This window comes from Tenrec ecaudatus, chromosome 16, assembly GCF_050624435.1.
Source record: "Tenrec ecaudatus isolate mTenEca1 chromosome 16, mTenEca1.hap1, whole genome shotgun sequence".
Lineage (NCBI taxonomy): Eukaryota > Metazoa > Chordata > Mammalia > Afrosoricida > Tenrecidae > Tenrec > Tenrec ecaudatus.
In genome coordinates this window covers 86,066,918-86,076,385 of record NC_134545.1, presented here as the reverse complement: position 1 = coordinate 86,076,385, position 9,468 = coordinate 86,066,918, and the positions used below count along the sequence as shown (strand labels likewise).

The window sequence follows — 9,468 nt, the reverse complement described above, 5'->3', positions numbered from 1 at the left end:
ACTGTAAGAGATCTTAGGGATCCTTGACCCTCCTTAACTGTAGTTTTCAGGAATTAATCATCCCCAAATTTTTGCCGAGAGTTCGTGTTCTAAAGAGGCAACACCTCACAGACCAATGCAGAATTTCAAGATTCTCCTTCACTAGCTTCTCCACACTTCCGCCAAGAAACTTATTCTACCCTCACAGGACGATAGGGCGATACCAGCTCGGGATATTCTCCAGGTTTTAGCCCTCGGGAGACATAGTTTTGCTTACTAGTGCTAACCCTACAGTGTAAGTGATGCTTAGAGTCAAACAGGTGAGGCTGCATATTGCCAGAGAAGTGAAGTATCTCGGATCCCGCCGTCAGGTTGTTTGAAGGAGCAATTTATTCCAAAAGGAGTTAATAGAAAAACACTCAACATGCAAACATCTAGAGACGAAAATGAAGGAAACCCACAGAACGTGCCAAAGGCAGGGGAAGGTCACCCTTCAGAAGAGCTGCCTCTGGAGGCAGGAGGAGAGCCCCAACCTTCCGGAGAAGGTGTGTTAACCAGGAAACAAGAGGAAACCTTAGAGGGGGCTGGCCCAGCCTGGCCAGAGGTTTACAGAGAACATTCCTGTTAAGCACTTGGACCCTGAAGAAATGATAAGAGGAGGAGAAGAGTAAGAAACGTTTGTGAGGATGCATTGGAAGCAGACGTTGGTGCAGCCTTCCTTCCCCGGTGTGCTTTAGACCTTGATGTCTTTGCCTGATATTAAGATCCGGCCCCCGCTTTCTTTTTGTTAGCCTGTTCTCTTTGACCTTCATTTTTACTTTTAATGATCTGGTGGTATTTTGTTTTAGGTAGTTTACCTTGGTACCAGCATCTCATTGGATTTTGTATTTTAACATGTTTCCCAGGAATACTTTTCAGGTGGGAAGTTTCACATACGCATGAGAAGGTGTGCATATTGTAAAGTAAAACATTACAGGTTACAAAGCAGCATATTTAGTATCAGCTCACATATGTAGGCTAAAATCCCCAAATTGTGTGTGTACATACATATATCAAAAACTTAACTGTGTTTATTTCTGTGTGGTGTGAGCTCTTGTTTTTCTGCTTTTTGCTTATTGTATTTTTTAAATAACACATTATTCATGTCACATAAAAATAAATAATTCTTAAATTAAAAAAAAATTAAGTCAAACAGGTGCTTGCTTACAAGACCTTCAAAGGTGAAGTGTAATGGCCACCAGCAAATATAATGTGTATTCTCTTCAGCCTTAAAAGAAGCAACTAAATTTTCTTTTGGCAATTGAATTACCTAGGAAAGAAAGATTCTAGTTTTAGAAGTAATCATAAACTTATGACAGTCTGGTAAAAAATAAGTGAATTTGGAAAATGCCTTTTATAATAAAAATGTCCGTTGAGAACAATGCCATTCTGTTATTTGTTCCACAAATAATTGACATTTAACCATCGGTGACATTTAACTGCCAAGAAATAAGGCTTCAGGAGTGAGCACGACAGATCCAGGCCCTGTCCCTGTGGAGCTTAGCTTTCTAATGTGTTGGTGCCTTGTTCCTAGCCATCCACATGTCCCTAGAACTCCGCACACGATCTGATACACACTAGGCTTTCAGTTCCTAGAAAGTTTTGCACTTGCGTTTAAAAGAAAAGAGAGGAACCCAAGTGGAAGGCGAATTTTGAGAATGACGAGGGCAACGAATGTATTAGGGTGCTTTACTCAATTGATGTATGGATTGTGATAAGAGTTGTATGAGCCCCAATAAAATGATTTATTAAAAAAAGAGAGCAGGGAGAAAAGGTTCTACACAAGTATAAAATGATGAAGTCTTAAAATGCATGTGATAAAATTTTTTAAAAGACCCGCGCATTTTCATGGGTCAAAAGCAATGTGATAAGATTGCCAAAAAATCTCAAGTCCTAGGTAGCTTGAAGTGGTAGTATCTGAGCCAAAGAGCTTTATGGCTTGCTCTGCTTTTGAGGTGCCCTGACTACATCTAGAGTACCTGTCCTGATGTGGACTTCACATTCCTTTTCTCTCGTGCAGAAGCAGATCCTGAAGGAGGTTGAGAGTCTGCTTATCAGATGTGTGTCAGCTGTTAGCAGAGAGAAAATACTGATGAATGCTTAGTCTAAAATAATAACATATAAGCATAACAAGACATGAAAATAATTTATCAGGGGTTCATGAGAGTGGGAGGGTGGGGGAAAGAGGTAAAAAAATGAGCTGATATCAAGAGCTCAAGTAGAAAGAAAATGTTTTGAAAAGGATGATGACAACCTATGTTCAAATGTGCTTGATACAATTGATGTATGGTTTTTTATAAGAGCCAGGGCGCGGTGCCCCAACAGACTGGACTGGAAAACACTCCTAAAGGCCAACCAACGATCCTTGGACTAAGACTGGACTGGAAAACACTCCTAAAGGCCAACAAATAATCCTTGGACTAACTACAAGCTTTTCTTTCTTGTTGTGTTTTGTTTTATTCTTTGTCGGTGGTTTGTTGTTATTTTGTTGTATATTGTTGCTTGGTTTTACTCTGTCTTGTTTTTGTGCATGTTATTATCTCCGCAGGTCTGTCTAAATAAGATAGGCTGGATGAACAAGCTGAAGGAAAAACACAGGACCAACATTTCCGGGGGGAAATGGGATGGGGGGAGCTGGGGGATAAGGAAGTGGTGTTAACAAACCCAGGGACAAGGGAACAACAAGTAATCCAAATTGGTGGTGAGGTGGGTGTGGGGGGCCAGGTAGGGCATGATCAAGGGTAATGTAATGAAGAGGTATTGCTGAAACCCAGGCAGGGATGGAGCATGATAGTGGGACGTGAGGAAAGTCAAGAGAAATAGAGGAAAGAGCTGGGAGGCAAGGGGCATTTATAGAGGTCTAAACAAAGACATGTACATATGCAAACATATATGAGGATGGGGAAATAGATCTATTTGCCTATATTTATAGGTTTAGTAGTAAGGTGGCAGAAGTACATTTGGCCTCCACTCAAGTACTCCCTCAATGCAATAATACTTTCTTCTATTAAATTGGCATTCTATGATGCTCACCCTCCCAACACAACCGCTGAAGACAAAGCAAGTGAATAAGCAAATGTGGCGAAGGAAGCTGATGATGCCCTGCTATCAAAAGGTATAGCATCTGGGGTCTTAAAGGCTTGAAGGTTATCAAGCAGCCATCTAACTCAGACGCAACAAAGCCCACATGGAAGAAGCACACCAGCCTGTGTGATCACAAGGTGTTGAAGGGATCAGGTATAAGGCATCATCAAAACAAAAAAATCTTACCATAGTGAATGAAGAGGGAAGTAAGGAGTGGAGACCCAAAGTCCATTTGTCAGCCACTGGAGATCCCCTTGCAGAGGGGTCTAGGGGAGGAGATGTGTCAGTCAGGGTGTGATGTAGCACCGATGAAGAATACAGCTTTCCTCCAGTTCCTAAATGTTTCCTCTCCCCCCCACACCCTATCATGATCTGAATTCTACCTTGCAAGTCTGGCTAGACCAGAGGATGTACACTGGTACAGATGGGAGCTAGAGGCACAGGGAATCCAGGGCGGATGATACCTTCAGGACCAGGGGTGTGAGTGGCGATACTGGGATGGTAGAGGGAGAGTGGGTTGGAAAGAGGGAACCGATTACAGGGATCTACATGTGGCCTCCTCCCTGGGGGACAGACAACAGAAAAGCGGGTGAAGGGAGACGTCAGACAGGGAAAGATATGACAAAACAATAATTTATAAATTATCAAGGGCACATGAGGGAGGGGGGAGCGAGGAGGGAGGGGAAAAAAGAGGACCCAATGCCAAGGGTTTCAGCGAAGAACAAATGCTTTGAAAATAATGAGGGCAATGAATGTACAAGGGTACTTGACACAACAAATGTATGTATGGATTGTGATAAGAGTTGTGCTATCCCCCAATAAAATGGTTTTAAGAAGAAACAAAAAGTAATAAGGGCCCCCAATAAAATGATTTTTTTTTAAAGAATAAGACAATTGGCCTCGATCCAGTGAGATCTTGTTTATGTAATGTCTCTAAGCTCAAACTTCTTTCCACTACTCAAGCAGCAAGGTTCAAAAAGAATCTGTTCAATGTTCCTTCCTAGGCTTTAGCATTGAACACAAAATCTGATTTGAAAACACCTTTACTGGACAAGAGTGAGTCACTCGCTTGTCTCCAACACACAGGAGTGATGCTCCAGTCTGAGCACAGTCCTCACTCAGAGGACAGAGAGTGCTTGTGTTGGTGCATTAAAACACTCATTATTGTCTTTCTTTTTTTGTGTGCGCGCGTGCTTTATTTGATAAAATATCATCACCGTGGTGCCAAAGAAAGTGATACCAATAGTAAAACTAAGAGGAAAACCGAGAACCATGACAGCGTTAAAGAAAAGAATCATAGGGAATTTGAATCAGGTGACCGATTGCTTGCCTGATTTGGTGGATGAATAGGACTTGGAGATCGACATTATTGACATTTTTGAAAAGAAAATGTGATTCAAGCAGTGAATGTCGCCAACGGTGCAAAATTATTAACCAGGAAGCAAAGAACCTGGACCATGGAAGAGGTTGAAAAGTTACTGTCAATTTGGATAAATCAGAAACAAGTGGACAGCAATAGTGTATCCGAGACAACAGATGTGAGAAGGCTACAAGCCTCCATAGTGAACCGATTATTTGGTTTTCCACTATTTCTTATGGAAATGTGTTCAGCTCTCAAACTTTTCGATGCTTGAACGTGAATTTGGAATGAATTGAGTTCCACAACCGATATCACTGTAGGTACTTGTACATGGCTCAATGGAGCATATTAGACTCATTGGGTGAGATAGCAACAATAACAGCTATCATTTTATTAGCTCTTTATGTCAGGCACTATACTCGGCATTTGACAATAGCCCCTAATATTCATAGTCACTAAAAAAATAGATATAATCTCTAATTTCCCTCTATTATTTACAGCCATGAAGACAAAGGAATGAACTATCCCATTCCTGAAAACATTTCTTTTGTGGCACAGCTGTTAGGTTTGAACCACCAACATTGTGGTTAGCAGCCAAGCACTTTAATCACTATGTCACCAAAGTGCCTTCTCTCTAGACAATCAAAAAAACTTGATTGAGCTATATAATGTAAGGTGACCAGATGTTAACATTGGTAAAGCGGGACACCATTGACCAGGGGTGGGGGGTTAGGGGGTGAGGGTGTTCTTGATTAAAAATTTGGTCTATATGGAGCAACAAATATTTTTATAGAATGCAAAAATAGTATTGTAATATTTTTTAATTTCAACATAAGTATAATTTACAAATATAATACATTAAAATTATGTATATTATTATTTTTTATTTGGCATATTTCTCATTTGAGTGAATTTTTTTAGTAGATTGCTGTCATTGTTTAAAAGGTCATGAAATTTTTCACAAGAATTTGTTAAACTGAGTGGGGAGAGGGGAGGGAAGGGAAAAAATGAGGACCCGATTCCAAGGGCTTAAGTGGAGAGCAAATGTTTTGAGAATGATGAGGGCAATGAATGTACAGATGTGCTTTACACAATTGATGTCTGTATGGATCGTGATAAGAGTTGTATGAGCCCCTAATAAAACGATTTTTAAAAGTTGGAAAAAGTGCTCGCTTCGGCAGCACATATACTAAAATTGGAACGATACAGAGAAGATTAGCATGGCCCCTGCGCAAGGATGACACGCAAATTCGTGAAGCGTTCCATATTTTTTAAAAAAAAATAAAAAATAATAAAAATAAAAAGTTGGAAAAAAAAGGAATTTGTTCAATTATATTTCACACATAAAATGACTTTCAAAGTCTCAATACTTAATTTTGATTTTTCTGATGTCTACACTTTATTTACCTTAGAAAAAATGCATTCAGTCGTAGCATTAGTTCCTGGTAAGGAGAGCGCGTATTCCACAATTTTTAGTGTATGGAACATGGTTTGTTTCAAAATGGTGAAATATTTCTAACCATTTGTTCTCTATTGTGATTTTTGCTGATGCCCAAGATTTAACCTTTTCCTTATCAATATTTTTAATAATGATACCTCATTAAAAAGATCATTTTCAGAAATATTACTATATGGGAAATTTTGAGTAATATGATCGAATGATTTTTGCACATCATTCCAATTAAGTTCTTGTTGTAATGTAACCCAATGAAAATGTTCAATAGTATTTTAATGTATCATCCACTCTTCTAAATAATCTATGCAGTTACTATAGAACTTTTTTACGTGATTCATGATATCTGCACAATTTATTGCACCTTGTTCTTCTAGCTGGCTTATACTATTACAGATAGTTAACAGAAGAAAATTATTTCTAACCACTCTTGACACTGAAATTTTAAATTATTAACTTCATTTGCTACTTCGATTACCAAAATTTTGTCACCTTCAATAAGTTTTATAGCATTTTGAAAAAGAGCTACTTGATTGTGTACAAACGCTAGCCAAATTTTTGAAGATTGTTTTTCAAAAAACTCTTCTAAAATTCTAGGACATTTATCCTGTGATAGAAAGTAGGATTTCAAAGGATCGTATAGTTTCAAAATTCTTTCAACAGCTGGCAAAAGAGCTAACCAGCATGTTTTACTGTATCCAAGTATTTTCTGATATTCAACTTCCTCAGTTTCACAAAATTCTTTAAGCATTTCAACGTACACAGTGTATATATAGAAATAAGAATATATTTTAATAACAATATTTTCCACATCTACGGGCAACAAATCAGCAGCTATTTGAATGGCGTTATGTATTATGTAGATTCCCTTCCCGTTCTCCCACCGTTCGCTAGCTTGTCGTGCATTCTTTCCAAAAATCAGGACTTTTTTAAAACACTGCGGGACGGGGGACAAATTGTTAAAATTCGGGACGTCTGGTCACCTTAATAATGCCAGCTTGCAATACAGACAGACCATAGCAGTCTCTACATTTCAACAAAATGCATAAGGGTTTCATTACGCCACCACACTTAGCCTTATCACTTTCCCTTGTTGTTTGGTGGGGATTTTTGCCAGTCGGGCGGGCAATGTGGTGCTTGCTGGGCAGCCCACACCTGTATATGAAGCCCTAGGTTGCAGAAAGCTATAAACCCACTGCCATCGAATCAATTTTGACTCAGAATGGCCCTTTATAGGACTTCTGAGGAGAAAAGCCCCCCCTATCTTTCTCCTCCGAGCAGGTTGTAGGGTTGAACTGTTGTCCTTGTGTTTAGCAGTCCAGCACTTACCTGATAGCGCCCCAAGGGCTCCTGGGAGAAGGCTATGGGAATCCTAAATCCATTCACACATAGACTCAGCCTCCACCTCCACTGAATTCTTTCTGACCATTGACCTCCAGTGGGGAGGGAGAGTCCCACCCTCAGGAACTTGCCTGGGCCACACCCTTGGAGGAAATTGAGGGGCGAGGGTCACATGGTGATGAGTCACATCCAGATAAAGATGGTCAGAGGGCTTCAGAGCCAATTCTGTAAACTTTTCTAATACGTATTGGTGGGTCTAACTCATTCATGGTTGGGTCCCCACTCTTCCCACCCCACCCCACACCCAATTCTATAGTCCACCTACAACTGTGATGAATCGGACTGCCACTCATCACGACTGTGTGACAATTTCCTTTGTTAACGTGCCCTAGTTAAGTAGCGAAGCGGCTGTGAAACCTTTGGACACCACTATGCATTCTTGCTGATCTTTTCCCTCATCTAGATCATTCGTCTTTGTCTCCTCTTTTTCCTGTTTTAAAATTCAAAAGGGGTTGCTATAAAACATTTAAATGTGGGGTTTCTTTTTCCCCTAGAAGGACCCCTGATGGCATAGTTGGTTACACATTGGGCCACTAACCACAAGGTCAGCAGTTCAAAACCACCTGCCACTCTGCTCCAGAAAGATGAGGTTTTCTGCACCCACAAAGAGTTACCATCCCAGAAACCCATAAGGCGGTTCTACCCTGTCCTATAGGGTTACTATAAGTTGGAATCAACCTAATGGTAGTGAGCCCCCCCCCACCCCCCAGAACACAACTGTATTAGAGTTTAAATTCTGAGCAGCCCAGTTTAGAAAAGGCTATGGTGGCAGTGACAACCCAAAATCCATTTGCAGGGTTCCCACTTGATTCAGGGTCCATTGAATTCTTTCAGATCATTAATCAAGGATGTAGACATTGTTGGCCTCAGGCAGAGTGCCTAGGAAAGTATATTATCTCCACCCCTCTCCAGCCAGCTCAGGGAGAAAGCAGTCTCTCTTAGTGGCTTGCCTGGATGTGTCCTTAAAAAAGGTCACTGTACTGGGGAGGATACAAGGGGTTGCAAAGTCATGAGTCCTGACCTATCAGTCTCATCCTGACTGCCTTGGTCAGAGGGCCTTGGACCAATCTTGTAGGCCCTTCTACCTCACCTAATGTATGTCTTCCAATCCTGGTCCTATTCCTGTTCCTGTAGTCCCAAGTGTAACGGATGTACTGACCTGCCACCAATCATGAGTTTATGACAATTTCTTTAGTTCCATGCCTTATTTAACTAGCACCCCACCTTTGAGTCCCTGGACACCATGTTGCCCTCATGCTAATGGCCATACTCATCCTGTTGTATCTGTCTTTGTGTCATCTGTCTCTCTTAAGACTTAATAAATGTTCTCCTTAAATTGTGTTTGAGATTGTGGTCTCTTTCGAACCCTAAAATACAACCCGTAATGATCATGCCCTCCTTTAAGTTTCAGTCTGCTCTTCTAACCCCCCCTCATGGAGTGTATGCTTGGCGTTTCACACAGAGCAGATTAGAGCCAGGAATATTCCACACGTGGTACACTCTTTCTTATTCCATGACATCTGCCCTCATCCCCATTGCCCCTTGAGATTCTCAACCTTGACAGTATATTAGAGTCACCTGAGGAACTTTATAAAGCATGTTGATGTCCAAACGCTACTCCCCATATAATCTGATTTGATAGATTTGTGGTAAAGACTGTGCAATGGGTATTTTAAAATATACAATTCTATCTTACAAGTCAGATTAGACCAGAACATGCACACTGCTATACATAAGAACCCACAACACAGGGAATCTAGAACAGATAAACCCCTCAGGGCCAACAATGAGAGTAGAAACACCAGAAGGATTTGGGGAGAGTGGGGGGAGAAAGAGGGAATCAATCACAAGGATCAACCTTTACCCCCCTCCCAGAGGGACGAAAAATGGAAAAGTGGGTAAGGGGCAACAGAAGATGATATATGATATGAAAATAATAATCTATAACTTTTTAAAGGTTCATAAGGGAGGGTGGGTGGGAGAGGGAGGGGGAAGAAATGGGGAGCTGATATCAGGGTATCAAGTGGGAAGAGAATGCTTTAAAAATGATGATGGCAAAATAAAGAGAGAAAGAAAATGGCAGCATATGTGAAAATGTGCTTGACACACTGGGTGAATGTATCGATTGTGATAAGAGATGTAAGAGCCCCCA

The 9,468-nt window shown here is 40.7% G+C and overlaps 1 non-coding gene across 1 annotated transcript; it reads left to right on the top strand.

The window, feature by feature from the left end:
• Nucleotides 1-5,627: 5,627 nt before the first annotated feature.
• Nucleotides 5,628-5,734, top strand: LOC142429977 (U6 spliceosomal RNA). Its single transcript, XR_012780472.1, has one exon. It is a non-coding gene; the product is annotated as a U6 spliceosomal RNA (small nuclear RNA).
• Nucleotides 5,735-9,468: the final 3,734 nt, after the last annotated feature.